A 16,360-nucleotide genomic window follows, 5' to 3' on the forward strand; every position below is an offset into this window, starting at 1 on the left:
TAATTACAAGAGTAATTTTGTCAACATCTTGAGCAGTAATGAAAGTAAACTTGGGTTGATGAGAGTAAATAATTATATATACAAGTACATCTGTTTTATAAAAAGTTCTTTGATGTTTGATTAAAAAGTTTCCTGTTGATTTTTAGTACATGTTGGGTCGCTAAGGTAGTTTACGATGCAGTATATTGCCATTAAGGAGGAGGTCGCTCGGACAACACTAAAATAATAATAATAATAATAATAATAATAATAATAATAATAATAATAATAATAATAATAGTAATAATAATAATAATAATAATAATAATAATAATAATAATAATAATAATAAACGGTTTATTAATAGAGTTGCAGCCGGTGGTTGAAAATATACAAACTTAACATGTGATTTAAACATACTGTAATGATATGCGTTCAGTACATTTACAGGGCTGTACAGTACATAAATCAGGAGTTGTTTATTATGTACACATAAGTAGGACAATACGACAATCTTGATGGCTGTGATGGTGGCTGTGGTGGTGGTGGTGTTGACTGTGGTGGTGGTGTTGACTGTGGCGGTGGTGTTCACTGTGGTGGCTGTCATACTGTGGTACTGGCTTGCTGGCTGTGGTGATGGCTTGTTCCGATGGCTTATGGTGGTGCTGGCTTGCTGGCTGTGGTAGTTGCTATGGTGCTGGCTTGCTGGCTGTGGTAGTGACTGTGGTGCTGGCTTACTGTGGTGGCTTAATGAGGTGCTGGCTTACTGCGTTGCAAGCTCATGAGATGATGTGTGGAGGCGACAGCTGTAGAAGCAATTGTCGATTGGTTATACGCTTACTAAATCCGGTAATTGGTTTGTTTGTTCAGGTGAGATTGTGTGTGTGTGTGTGTGTGTGTGTGTGTGTGTGTGCGTGTGTGCGCGCGCCTTGGTTGTTGTTGTTGTTGCTGTTGTTGTTGTTGTTGTTGTTTGTTGCTGTTGTTGTTGTTGTTACCATCATCAACTGCTTACGTCATATCCTGTTTGACCAGGTATACACCCACGCCTCTGCTTGACAATAAAGGTGTTGTATTGCTTCTATAAAAAAAAAACTGCCATGATTGTGTGTTCAATACAGAAACGCCATTACACTACATCGTTTCTCAGAAAACTCAGTAATGTAATTCAGGCTTGTGCTATTGTTGGCATCCGTGGCATGTTTCTAGAGTGCTTGTATTTGTTCACGGTGGTGTGGTAGTGGTAGTGGTAGTGGTGGTGGTAGTCGGGGTGGTAGGGTGGTGGGGTTGGTAGTGATAGTTGTGGTGCGGTGGTGGTGTGGTGTGGTGTGGTATGGTGTGGTGTGGTGTGTGGTGTGGTGTGGTGGTGGTGTGTTGTGGTGTGGTGGTGGTGTGTTGTGGTGTGGTGTGGTATGGTGTGGTGTGGTGGTGGTGTGGTGTGTTGTCGTGTGTGGTGTGGTGTGGTGATGGAAGGGATGGTAATAGTGGTGGTCGTAATGGTTCCGTGGTGTTAGGACTAATTATAATCATTTATAATTTCCTTTATGTTTATTATATACACACCAAGTAAAATTTCCGAAAAATAAAAATAATATCAAAACATATATTAATACTATTGTTAACATGACATTATTCTCCCAAACTCATAACATAACATAACATAACATAACATATATATACTCTAATTAATCTCTAGTGCAAATATTTCCCGCCAGAGAATTTTTGTATTTATCCAACCCTGATTTACACTCGACTGAAGGTTATGTTAAAAGCAAAGCGAAACACGTCAAGTTGTTCCTGGAAGAGTTACCTGTGTGTGCTGGGTATATGTAGCAGGTAGAAACATCTCTCACCTCTACCTGATGTTTTGTTTGGGGGGGAGGGGGGGGATATGTAGGATAGGGGTGAGCGTGAAGGATGACAAATGGAAGGTTTAGACGTGAGGATAGTGTAGGATAGAAAGTGTAGGTTGACGTAAAGGAGGGATGGTTATGGGAAGAATAGAAAGGAATTAAGATAAGATGGGGGGATGGATAAATAAGGAGTTGGTGATAAAATTGGAGGATGGTGTAATGGAAGGATGAATGTATGGCGAAGGAAAAAATGAGTAAAACACAACGGAGAGAGAGAGAGAGAGAGAGAGAGAGAGAGAGAGAGAGAGAGAGAGAGAGAGAGAATATCCCAAATACACACACCCACACACACTACAAGACGTACCTCCACATCCCTCACCAATCCCCTCCCCCCTCCCCGCCCTCCCCCTAGATCAAACCCCATCAAACAGACATAAATAAATTCACAGCTAACAAGAACAAGTGAGAGTGGTGAATCAAGTGGTAGCAATGGAGCCAGTTTAATCATGACACAAGGGATAGTTTATAACATGATGGTGGTACGTGACCTTCCACCCCTCTTCTTCCCCACCCACGAGATACAGGTCCCTTCACTAGTGCGTTTACAGGGGCTAGACTGGTTTTGTACAGTGTGGCAGCCCTGTGTTTGTTTACATTCGACAGAAGGAAGCTCACAATAGTAAACATACTATGGAATCAAAGTAAATCAATATTAAAACAAATATCTCAGTGCTAATGATTTGTGAAATGTTTATATGACGAGCCCCTGTAAACGCGCTAGTGAAGAGGACTGACTGTACAGTATAAGAGGGAGAGAAAGATGAACACAAACACAGGAGGTCTTACCGTCTCCCCTTGAACAACTCTAAGAGTTCTTGTGAGGCTGTAGTTCCTCTCTCTCTCACCAGGTGCTTACTATGGACTCTGAACTCTGATTGGTTAGGTACTATGGATTTTTAACTGATTGGATAGGTACTACAGCCTGTGAACACTGATTGGTTAGGTACTACAGACTCTGAACTCATTGGCTTGGCACTACGAACTGCGAACTGTGATGGACTGGACGGGTCCTTCTCTGCTTTTGGTTGATTATTCTCCTTACATGGATGCTAAACCAGTGTTGATTGGTGACTCCTGCACTAATGATCGATCCTTTACTGTGATTAGCTACTGTCTTTCCTGCATTTGGGAATATATTGTGAGCTTTGCCAAACGCAGACTCACCAGTAAAATAATAACTAATACAAAAACAATGATAAAATAATCAAATAAATGTGCGTGTATGTGTGTGTGAAAGAGACTCACATATACAGTATATTACAACTACTAAAAGATTCATTGGTTTCATGGGAGTTCAACTTACCTCGCCGTGTAAACTGTAAAAGACGAATTTTTTCCTAACTTCGAGGAAAGAAATCTAATAATGAGGTCAACTGCTGTCGCCAAATTCATTCTCATCTGACAAACTCCTTCCCCCCAGCCATAATCGGAGCAGTTTATTTAACCAGAAAAAAATAAAGATATAGTTTAATATTGAAAATGGTATAGTAATAAATAGCTTTCTATAAGACTGAACATTTTAAAACCTTGATCTCTCTCTCGTTAAAACATCTGAGAAAACTTAGTTAATAATTCCAGTTGAAACATCATGCAGGGTAATATGAGTCAGTTTACATAGCACAAGCTCTTGACCTGATTAGCCGCAACACTTCCCTATGTAGATAGTTAAGAGACAATAGCCACGTTTATCTGAGGGAAGAGACTTGTTGAGTTTATTGCTTCTTCGGTGTTGACTTACGAATTAGTGCCTCTTTAACTTCCTCTTACAAACATTAATGAGGAAGGAGTTAATGTTACATTCTGTGTGGACGTGATTACCTCTGCCTGCTGATACTGTCTGTCTGTCTGTTTGTCTGTTGGTGCGATGACCTGACCTGACCTGACCTGACCTGACCTGACCTGACCAACCCAACCCAACCCAACCCAACTCAACCCAACCCAACCCAACCCAACCCAACCAGACCAAACCAAACCAGTAGACGTTTATAAGCTTGATTTTGGGGACAGTCAGTGGGTCAAGATCATGGGGATGAGCCCTTGACACTAAAACACGTAAATCAGTTCAGATTGGCCAATAAAACAATCACATAACTTTAACAAAAATCAATCAGAATCCTTTATACTGACAAGAGATTTTGATGAAAGTTAACAGGATGATTGTACAATGACTGAATGAAAAAAAAAATCATTTTGAAACTAGAAAAAAAATAATCATATTCACATATACAAATGTTTCTATTCCGGTTGACGATGTTACTCTGTTGTACACCTGTCTAGTTAATTATATCCTCACCTGTCTAGTTAGTTATGTCTCACCTGTCTTGTTAATTATGTCTCACCTGTCTAGTTAATTATGTCTCACCTGTCTAGTTAGTTATGGGTCACTTGTCTATTAATTGTGCCTCACCTCTCTCTCTCTCTCTCTCATTATCCATTCGTGTTTTTCAATGTCCATTTATCTCTGTATCCGCCTATTACATCTCTTACTCGCTCCCATCATTCTCCTCCTCTTTTTCTCCTGTTCTGCTTGTCCTGCTCTGCTCTTCTTCTTCTGCTCCTCTTCCTTTGCTCCTTGTTTTCTCCTCCTCCTCCTTTCTTCCTTCTCGTCCCTTCCTTTACCACTGCTCCTCCTTGTCCTCCTCCTGTTCTCTTCCAATCTCCTCTTTATTCAATCACACTTCTTCATATTCCTTCTTTGTTCTCATAATATCTCGGTCATCATGTAATCAAGCTTGTGACGCACAACACCCCCCCCCTCCCCTCCCCCAGCCCCTCTGTACGTCACGTTACTCTCGTGTTTAACCTTTCAACATGCCTGTAGTCCACTTCACACGTAAGGTAGGGAGGCTCTTCAGGTGTTGTACAGTTAGGGACAATAGTTGGCTCCCTGTGGTGAACCTGAGGCACGGAATGAGTCTCTGAGCCTAACTGTTATCTGGCACGGGTGTGTTGTATGATCTCATATGCGGCTCGATACTGCTTCAGTTTGGGAGAGAACGAACCTTTGACCTTGGATGTATGATAAATTATATATTAAGCAACGTAAAAATGGTTAATATTGATAAGGAGGAAAAAATTCTTTGAGGGAGTTTGAGATTATTTGAATTAACGAAGGGATATATTTGACTTTGGAATAGAATCTTATAGAGTGAGGATATTGAATTAAGAAGGATGATGATACCTGGGGTAATAATTAAGGTAACTAGGATAAATCACACACCTGTTTCTTCACCTTGTGTTGTTATTCTCGATGTATGTTTATTCGCAGTTGAAATAAATCACAAAGAAGTAGTTCTCTACTGATGGATTTATTTTACTTTGTTTATTTTTTGTCATTAAATTGGTGTTATATTTTCGATTTTTTTTTCCAATTATTTCAATTTTGTATATTAATTAATTAGTATATTTATTTTGTGTGTGATTTATTCCACGTATTTATCATTCTTTTATATCAAGGTAGTTTACAAACTCTGAACTATAGCGAACATTGGTATATATTGTCTCAGTGACGGACTGTACAAACACTTCACTGCAGGATGCCACAACAACACCGTTAAACTCTTCCTTATCTTCTCCCTCCTCCTCTTCTTCCCACCCACCTCGTCCTCCTCCCTCTCCCCACCCCTCCTCCTCCTCCTCCACAACCTTCCTTCCTTCCTTCCTTCCTTCCTTCCTTCACACTTACAACAATACACCTCTCGCTATTTCAGGCTCTCCGTCCAAGTCTCTTTTCTTTACCCGTTCTCTTACAGAATCGAGAGAGTCTGAGATACTCTTAAAGGATTTTGTATCGCTTTTCTCGGCGCTTCAAAGGGAATGCAAACTGGTAACCGAGCTGTGTAGCCCCCACAGTGTCTTACCCACACATTGTATCAAGGTTCTTTTCACTCTGCAATACATTTAGGGTAACATTATAGGTAAACCAACACAGGGTATACATATATTGTGGTTATTTAGGTTTAATACACGGTAAACTATCATAAGGTTTACACATATATTCAGCCTACGAAGGTGTCTCTAATCACTGGATAAATAACACTCAAGTGACACCACTTAGGCCACTTGTTCTTCTTAAATTCTATTTTTGTGTTGGTGTTTGGATAGTGCCTCTCCTTTCACCCCTCCCCAACCCTCAACCCTCCCCTCCCTGACCCCTCCCAACCCCACCTCCTCCCTCACCCACCCCACCCACCCCACCCCACCCCGGCCCAATCAACCCCTCAGGCCGTCTATTTACGACTGAAAACATCTGTCATCCTGCTGCCCCAACACTACACCCTCTCAGTTTTCTGGAAATATTAGCTGTTACATTTAATGAGGCCAGGTGTTTCATGTACAGGTAAGCCCAGGGAAGGTGTAAATTATCTACCTGGTGGATGTGTTGACTCCTTACTCAACCACAAACATAGTGTAAGTTGAGATTTAACCACTAACGTAACACCACCGCAGTTTATACTTCAACAACCAACATGGAAAGATACACAATGCTAATGAATGTGTGTGTGTGTGTGTGTGTGTGTGTGTGTGTGTGTGTGCAATATACCAACTCCCGTTTCTTTTACTGCATGGAGGCAAACACACGTTGTATTTAACCAATGATTATGAACCGCCAAGTGGAATAGCGTGCCTTGATACATTACGAACACACACACACACACACAGTGTTTGGATCGTGGGAGTTGCCACGAACCCTTGAACTTGTCGGCCTGCCTTAACAAGGTATTGATGATAGTGAGGTTGTGTTCAGCACACTTGCTGAGGAGGAGTAGGCCGTTGGGATTACACTTGTCTAGTCCATTTCTCCCTATGATTCCCTGCCAAATGTCAGCATCTCTGCCAACTCTGGCATTGAAGTCACCAAGGAGCACAACCTTATCTTCTCTGGGGGTAGAGGTTAGCACTCTGTCGAGGTCGGCGTAAAAAGCCTCCTTGCTGTCATCCTCTGCATCCAGTGTTGGGGTGTATGCACTGATGAAGAAAACATGACGTGATTGATTCAGTGGGGCTCGGAGCATCATGAGGCGCTCGTTGATCCCAAAAGGCATTTCAGTTTGCCTGTGTAGGATGCGTTGGCGGATGTCAAAGCCAACTCTATAAATGCGGTTTCTCTCTGCAGCAGGCTTACCTTTCCAGAAGAAAGTTTAGCCAGACTCCCGTTCTGTGAGTTGACCCTCGTCTAGGAGACGGGGCTCACTGATGGCTGCTATGTCGATGTTATACATAGCCAGCTCTTTTGCCACAAGGGCAGGTCTTTTTTCAGGACGCTCGTTTGTGCCAATATCCAAAAGGTTCCTGACATTCCATTCAGCAACCATAAGAGGTTGTGTAGTTTGTTTTTGTTTGGATCTGTGGTTTTGATTATGTTTTCGACCTCATAAGGATGATCTTACTGGGTACGGTTGCCCAGTTGGGTTGCTTTTTTAAGCAGGCTATTTTTAGGGCATCTTTTCTAGCCCCCTCCCCAGTGGGGTGAGCAGAGTGGCTTCTCGAAAGGGCTGCCCAGTCGCACAGACAGGACCGGATTGCACTGCTGCCTAGATCCCAGTGTATAAACGACCACCTTATGTGACGCCCATGCGCAGAGTTGTGACTAGAGACTCCCGGCAGTCATCTCTGCCTGTCCCCGTCGCCACTCGTCCGTCGCCATAGGACTTTTAGGGGTTATAGGGGTTTTGATTATGATGAGCTGGATGATGGCTGTGCGTGAGTTGATTTATGTGGTGAGGCAGGAGCGCAGGCTGCAACCACTCATCTTGGCTCTCCCTTTTCCTGATCCAGAGGTGTAAGTGTTGCAACGACTGGGGAGAGGGAGAGTTACAATGGACTGCTGATAGCCCAGTTTGTTGGGTTTCGCCTTAGTAGCCTGTCCATCAGGCATTGCCTTCGTCATTCCGGTGTAGTCGTTGGGTTCCCATGGTGGTCACCTCCTCCGCCTATACCGCCGTTGGGGTCTCATTGGAGCTCTGTAAGCATGTCTGCCTGATGCGGGGCTCCACCGCAGATTTTTCATTCGAGGTTTACCCCAGTAGCCTTATACTTACCGAGGTTAATCCTCAAGGCAGCGGGGCATTGTTTGCTAGGCTTCAGAACGTGTCCACATGCCAGTGGCACACACACACACACACACACACACAGTTTATCCTCAAACTAATTCGTTCAGTCGTGGGATATTCTAACTTGTTTTCTTGGTATTTAACAGAAACATTACCTTTCCCCCTCCCTTCCTGAAGACTTGGAGACGTGTGGCTACCTTCCTCCTTCCCTTCTATCTCTCACCTCTCACCAGTTGGCCTCTTCCTCTTTCCTTCCACCTTTTCTTCATCTTATTCAGCCTCTTCCTCCCTCATTGTCCTCTCTTCCCTTCTCCCCATCTCCCTCCACATATTTTATTACTGGACCTATTCCTCCCTAACATTGACCTCCTTCCCTCTCCCCTCTCTTCGTCCCCTTCCGCTCTTGTCACCTCGCTCCTCTCCCCACCCATCTCGTGTTTCCCTTCCCCTCACTCTTTTTTATCCACGCTTGTATATTCCCCTCCCTTCTTCCAATTTTTATCTCCCTTCCTTGTTCCGAGTCAGACCTCACAAAAGAAAAGGTTTCATTATTCCGACTAAAGCTTATGAGGTCCAGCGGCATGGTCAGGTCAGGTCACCGAATCTTAACGAGGCTGGCTAAAGATCTATGATTGTCAGTACCGTCCCCATTACACACACACACACACACACACACACACACACCTTAGAGTAACAGGCAAGACAAGGGAGTGTTGGTCTTGTTGGCGTCACTCTAGGTTCACTTGTACCCGCTGAAGCAGTCGCTCCTTGTAAAAATTTCATGGACTGGAGCCGGGAATAGTCTACCCAAGGTGTGTTTGACAGGTGGACTGTGAGGTGGTGCATGGCACAGCAGCTGGGGGTGTCCAAGGAACCAGAGGGTGAGTGTTTCCGTCTTTTCATACAAGGATACAACGCTACACAATTCTTATCCTAAATACCTTGCTTAAAGAACAGCAAAGTCTATTCAGCTTCTTGGAAATTACAGATATCAATTTAGAGACGTTTTAACCTAACCTAACCACAATTTAGAGGCGTCTTAACTCAACCAAACCAAACCAAACCATACCAAATTTACTGGAGAAACCACATACAAGCCATTCACATTAAAGTCAATAAACAGTGCAGTATTATGTATCACACTCGACAGTCACTCACTTTTACAGCAATGAAAGAAATCTATTTTCTTGTTTACCAACACCTGATACACTGTCACACACTATGGGGGCCTCTGGCTCTTCAAAACATAACCCCTGATTACTGCAGAAAAGAGAGCGTGCGGACAATGACCTACTTGAAAAACCGATCACACTAATGAACAATTTGCTAAATTGAAAATGTTAAAATTCGAGGATATTAACACCTACTGCTGTGCCCTCTTTGTTTACAAATCTGTCAATCACTTGCTTGACGATAATTATTTCCACTTCCGGAATAATCAGAAATACAACTTAAGGCACCCAGAGCTACTAAGACCACCCCCCATGCGCTCCTCTCAGTCCCAGACCTCCATAAAATATCACGGTGTGAAGGTGTGGAACAACTTACCCCACCCATCCCAGCAAAGACTACGCTCCCTTCCTTTAAATCATCTCTTAAAAAATATCTATTGTCTAAGTATTAATATTCTTGTAATACCTACTTAATATTCCTGCTTTTATTGTACCACCAAAACTGTTTTATCAGAACTTATCATGTAGATAGATAGAAATTACCATTGTAATAAATGTATTTGCTCACTAGACAAGATACTTACAGCTGAGTCCTCTTGTTCCACCTTAATACAACCCATGTTGTACTGCTTCCCTCCCTTATCATATTTATGTATATCAACTCCACTGTAAAGTATGTATATACTTATAACAATGTTAAAAAAATAAAATAAATAAATAAATAACGAAGTGATAACAGTGGTAACATTCTGATATGTTCTTATTACCACCATGCTATTGTACTATTCCAGTTGATACTAAATGTTACATAATACTTCCTTGAGATAAATGTACAGTATATATCAGGTGCCTACAAGAGAGCTCAGGCTCTCAACTGGCTCAGCCATACTAATATTATTATTTTTTCGACTCTGTATCTATGTTCTTCTGGCTAAAAAAACTGTTTCAATATCAATTTAAAACCATACCAACCTAAATTAACCTTCCCTAACTTAACCTAACCTAACCTAACCTACCCTAACCTACCCTAACCTACCCTAACCTAACCTACCCTAACCTAACCTAAATCACTTACGAGTCCACAAAATTACTTAAAACTAGTAGACGTTTACTAGGGAGTCATTGCTATCACATAAGATCTCGTAAATAGCAATCTGAGTTCGAATAGCAGTCCTCAGTAAGCGTCAGGTTCATCAGGTGTAAACAATCAGAGCGGGTAATCAAGCCACTCAGGTGTCGTGTCAGGCTTCCGAGGTTGGACACACAGAGGGAAGATTAACCTCATTAGTGGGAACCATTATTAAACCTACAGACGAGGACTCGGGGGAAGATGAGTTGTCCAGGTGAGGCGAGACGTGCAGGTGAGAGAGAAGATGTCTGTTTGTATCTATGTGTATTTGTGTGTATGTAAAAGTGTATGTGTATTTGTGTGTGTATGTATACGTGTATGTATATTTGTGTGTATATGTAAGTGTATTTGTGTGTATGTGTACGTGTATGTATATTTGTATGGCAGTTCGTGTATGCGTAATTGTGTGTATGTATACGTGTCTGTGTACGTATATGTGTATTGGTGTATATGTGTGCGTCTATGTGTATTTCTTCTTCTGTCTGTATCTAGTGTGTATACCTTTGTAGGTTTCTGTCTGTCTGTCTGTCTGTCTGTCTGTCTGTCTGTATGTGGTGTATACATCTATCAGAATCCATATATATTATTTAATCATATGTATGGAAGGAAAGACCAGCTTATTTTTCACTCTTGTTTACCTACATATTGTTGTTGTTTATATTCACTATCAACAAAGCGTATATTAACATGACTCTTTCGTTTCAGATAAATTCACCTCTGCTCGGACTATGGGGCACTGAGAAGGCAAGTACTGTAGTCCTCTGCTTGGTGTCTCATTTAGGTTTAATTCACCTTTTTTTTTTTTTTAATCGTTCTCAGGTCGTTGTTGTTGTTGGTGGTGTACTCAAGGGTTTAAATTATCGTACACAAGGTTTTAAATTATCGTACTCAAGGGTTTAAATTATCGTACTCAAGGGTTTAAATCATCGTACTCAAGGGTTTAAATTATCGTACTCAGAGGTTTAAATTATCGTGCTCAAAGGGTTAAGTTATCGTACTGAAGGCATTAAATCGTGCTATACAACATGATAAAGACTTCTCGACCTTCCACAGCCCAGCATAAGAGTGAAAATCATTTACATATCCACATCAATGCAATTTATACCGTTATAAAATGTTATATTAGAGAACCAAAATAATGGTAATAGTTTCTCTTCGTTAAATTAAGAAATATCTGTGTTTATGGTAGTTTCTCTGAGGCACTACTGGGTCTGGCCTCGATGCTGAGAGAGATAACCACAAGGGGAAGGGGGAAGAGAGAGGAGGGGGAGGAAGAGAGAGAGGAGGGGGGAAGAGAGAGAGGGAGAGGGAGGAGGGGAGGAGGAGAAGAGGAAGAGAGGGAAAGGGTAATTTTATTTTTCTATTTCATCACAACATAAACCTTTAATTTAGGAACCAAACAATAATACGTAGGTTAGGTTAGGTTAGGTTAGGTTAGGTTAGGTTAGGTTAGGTTAGGTAATGTATAAAGGTAATCATTTCTATCTATTATGGTTATCAACATCATCAATCAGAGGTTAAACAAAAAGACACAGGAAAGTTATCGCTACATCTTAAATCACAATGATAAACTCAAGAGCCCGTACACACACACACACACACACACACACACACACACACACACACACACACACACACACACACACACACACACACAGCCATAAATAACACCATAAATAACATCTAAACAACAGCCAGAGCATTTACGTGATTTACAGTTCATTAAAATGCATTGCAGTTTTGAGTCCTTCCATAATTCACTCTCAGTTAACTTTAGCATTTGGCAGCGGCCGAGACTGACAGAGGTAATGTGTGTTGGGTGAATTTTATGCTGTCTCTGGCAGGTAATCGCCCACAGTAAGAAAACAATCCAATTTCAGGCCCAGGTGAGCTGACAGATGAGTTGATAGGTGAGCTGACTGCAGGTGAGCTGATAGGTGAGCTGATAGGTGAACTGACAGGTGAGCTGATAGGTGAACTTTTGTAACTCTAGGTAAAATTTGATATTGATTGGTGATTAAGTTACGTGTAAGAGGTTAGTCTGTTAAACCGAAGTCCGTTATATGGAGGTTTCATAGAATATGGCTTAAATAACGGTATGTAGCAGGACAGAGAGAGCATATACTCAATTCCTCGGAGACACGGTAGCCGTAAATAGGTGCTAGACGCCGTGTTGTACCTCGTCTCGCCTGCCTCTCTTCATTCGCCGTGCTATCGTCAACAAAGGCTGGAAGATCTACGAGGAAATAGACACAAAAACACGTCTCTGAATTGTGGTGCAGGTGGTACTGAACTGTGTATAGTCAATATGATACTGGAATAGAAATAGGTTTAGTATTTGTTATCGTTAGGTCGATTTTATTCTTTTCTTCGAACTTCGTATTTTCTCAATATTTCATTTCTACTCAAATTGGTTTGTAAATAATTTCTTGATATATAAAAAAAAAGTGTTTGCGTGTTCAACTCACTCTATATGTTTTCTGTGTTGTGAAAGTATTATAAATTTATCAAGAATCATCATCACAGCAGAAAAACAAAATCAACTAATCGCTTTATTTAAGACAGTCTTCCTCTCTAATAATCTTCAAGGATTTTGTTTTTATTTTATTGTCACAAGTAAAAGTGCCTATGCTAGCTGAGGATGTGTATGGTGGAGTCAGACGTCAACCTCGGCACACATGCTGCTGTGCCTGCTGGTGCCTCTACACACACACACACACACACACACACACACACACACACACACTTTAGCCTCAGTGCTTTTCTGTGTTTTTGGAGATACAAGTCCGCGAGTAGAATTGAATGTCTGTTTATGTATGGAAGTGATTACGGCGCATGCTTGTGTGTTCGTACAGTTACACTTTATGTGTGTGTGTGTGTGTGTGTGTGTGTGTGTGTGTGTGTGTGTGTGTGTGTGTGTACCTTTATCCTGAACTATATCATCAGAGACCACAAAGGTGATCGTCTTAATGGTGGTGGTTATACTTTAATGCTGTTTTATTACTCCTTTGATAATTAGATTGATAATTAAGTGAAGTTAATTAGAAGTAATAATTACAGTTACTTGCTATTACCTTTGAGGAGGATTTCTCTGTAATTATCTAACTCGTAATGTAGCTGTAATTGCAGTTAATTACAGGTGACATTTAAGGTGAAGTAGATTCCATTGCTCTTGAACCCGAGAGGCTGCTCGCTGTCTCGGTAAACAATTAAATTCGTAACAATATCGAGTTCCCTTATTAACTTTATGAAAGACAGACAGACAGAGAGACAGACAGACAGACAGACAGACGTTTCACATAATGTGTTCTTAACTAATTCAACAACTTTAAGCCAATTTGTTCCCTAAAGGTCTTCTTGGCGTGATTCTAAGTAGCATTTATATAATACTTGAGTTGTTCGTTCGTTACTTGTCCTCCAGGTAGACCCGTCACTGTCTTGAGTGTCTCGTGTAAGTGTCTTCTAATGCTCTTTATATCACTTCACTTCGGCCATACAGTCACTCAAAAAACTATCTGTACTTGAAGTGATCGATGAATTTCAGAATGAACACTGTAACTCCTGTTGTCTCGGTAGGGTTGCCAAAATCTTTCGTCCGTTGTGTCATATTTTCTCAACATAATTTTGTATAGATAGTTTTTGTGAGTGTACATCATCAAGGTCTATGTCTAATATTTCTTAACAAAAACCATTTATACATCATTGAAGGATTCGTGTCTTGCCACTAGTGATGTCGCAATATTAAATACGTGAGACAGTGATCGTTGTAGTAGAGTGTGAAGCAATGTTAAGAATTGGTAACGTCACGAGGCAATCTGACAGAATCTACGCTAATGCGGGCATGACGTGAGGTGATTGGTCCTTACCCATCATCATTAATGTTCTTCTCTGTCGTCATCTCCCGGAGCCTAGATTCTAAAGGCACAGGGAGGTAAGAGGACTCCAAGTCACCTCTCCTCACGTCCACACATTCTACTTGTGGTTCTCAGCTGGTGACCACGATGGAGAGTTTGCAGTAAGAGAAGAGTCAGAACAGAACTGATAACTATGGAGAAATAACATAGATCTGATAATAAACGTTGTAATAATGTTATAAAAGAGATTGAATCTTTAAATTAATCTCTTTTTTTGTTGTCTTATTATCGCTTTTTATTTCTTTCTCTTTTATCTTCTTCCTTTTGTCAGCTTTATCATTTATCTTCCTTTCTTTTCTCCTTTTCTTCTTCTCGTTCTCTGTCTCTCAAACCCTTCTTTCTCTTATCTTCCTCCTTTTGACAACCTTATCATCTATCTTCCCTTCTTCTCCATTTCCTCTTCTTATTCTCCATCTCTCCCTCAGGAACTTTTCTCTCCCTTCCCTAATTCTCTTTGTCCTCTCCTCCATTTATCGAGTTATTTACGTTGTTTCTTTGGTACTCAAGAGCTAAAAAAAAAAAAAAAATCAACTACAAATGAAAATACAAGGATAAAAAAAATGGTGAAAGCTCGAGCGAGACCTTCCCTGAACGAGGAATGCGGCGACGAGACGAGGAGAAAAATACAAACGTGATTCGCAGGTGAGTTTACGAACGATATCTTCTCCCGGAAAACAAATATCAAAATACAAACTTTTGACCGGATAGAAAAAGCAATATAGCGGTGATTGTCCTCTTTACATCCTCAGTAATGAATGGTTTAAGCTGTCTACTGTATCGACAAAAAGATAATACACACACACACACACACACACACACACACACACACACACACACACACACCTGAAAGAGTATCCACATATAACACACCTATGTTAATTTTCAATCCTCCTTTCACCCTTCCCTTCTGTCAGTGCTCACAAAGCTCACATGAGTTATTTTTCTGAATTAATTCTCAGTAGCGATGTTTTCACTTAAATCCTCACCTGACTCAGAGCTCCAGCTGTCACTCTTGGGGATGGTCAGCTGTCCCATCTCCGGGGATTTCATATTTCTGTTTCCTCTCTCCTCTTCCCCTGTCACCTCTCACCTAGTTTCTGTGTACCTCTCACCTCTTTCTCTCTCACCTAGTTTTTTCTACCTCTCACTTACCTCTTGTCTACCTCTCACCAAACTCTTGTCTACCTCTCACCTCTCTCCCTTGTCTATATGTCCGTGAAAGGTCAAAAGTTCACTTCCTCTCTCTCTCCCAAAGTGAAGCAGTATCGACCCCCCATATGGGACCAAACTACACATACCCTCACCAGATGACAGTCAGGGTAAGTCAGTTCGGAGACTCATTCCCCTGACTCAGTTTCACCACAAGGAACCAAGTTTTGTTCTCGACTCTACAATACAGTCATTATGTAGGTATCTAAGAACTTGGTAATCTTAGCTGTGAGTAGACATATGTAGAGTTGGAGTCAGGTTTCAGTTCTTGGTTGATTCTGCCACTTTTTGGTTCTGCTACCTTCTGGTTCAGCTACCTTCTGGTTCAGCTACTTTCTGGTTCTGCTACTTTCTGGTTCTGTGTTTATAATAAGTCTTTATATTCTACTCGTCCACTAGTAACTATTTATACAACATCTTAGAGCGTCTTATTTCCCCCGCAACTTTACCTGCTACACACACACACACACACACACACTGTTAAATTTACGACCATTATTTTTACTGTTAATATCAGGCGCCATTTGTTGTTTCTCACTGATAATAATTATTCAGATACTAATTACTAAATCATTCATAATAACACTAATTAACCCCAAAACGCATGAGCTTATTTCTGGATAATTTCTCGGTCTCCTTTTGTCACATTAAGCATCAGTAAATTATATAATCTGTTTAAATTATCCATACAGGTATAATTCTGTGTGTGTCTGGTATAATCATTGTGTGTTGAAGGTTGAGAGATTATAGTTTATTGCACAGTGATGTATCTCGTGGTCTTTGATGTATCTCGTGGTCTGTGATGTATCTCGTGGTCTGTGGTGTATCTCGTGGTCTGTGATGTATCTCGTGGTCTGTGATGTATCTCGTGGTCTGTGATGTATCTCGTGGTCTGTGATGTATCTCGTGGTCTCTGATGTATCTCGTGGTCTCTGATGTATCTCGCAGGTCTGTAGATGTATCCGTGGTCTCTGATGTATCTCGTGGTCTGTGA

At 41.1% G+C, this 16,360-nt stretch overlaps 1 long non-coding RNA gene across 1 annotated transcript in view; it reads left to right on the forward strand.

The window, feature by feature from the left end:
* LOC121875973 overlaps positions 1-10,987 on the forward strand; it is an 84,472-nt gene extending 73,485 nt beyond the window's left edge. The window contains exon 3 of the long non-coding RNA XR_006090698.1: positions 10,949-10,987. This is a non-coding gene — a long non-coding RNA (uncharacterized LOC121875973). The remainder of the gene's footprint in view (positions 1-10,948) is intronic.
* Positions 10,988-16,360: the final 5,373 nt, after the last annotated feature.

This window comes from Homarus americanus, unplaced genomic scaffold (genome assembly GCF_018991925.1).
Source record: "Homarus americanus isolate GMGI-L3 unplaced genomic scaffold, GMGI_Hamer_2.0 scaffold42818, whole genome shotgun sequence".
NCBI classification, from domain to species: Eukaryota; Metazoa; Arthropoda; class Malacostraca; order Decapoda; family Nephropidae; genus Homarus; species Homarus americanus.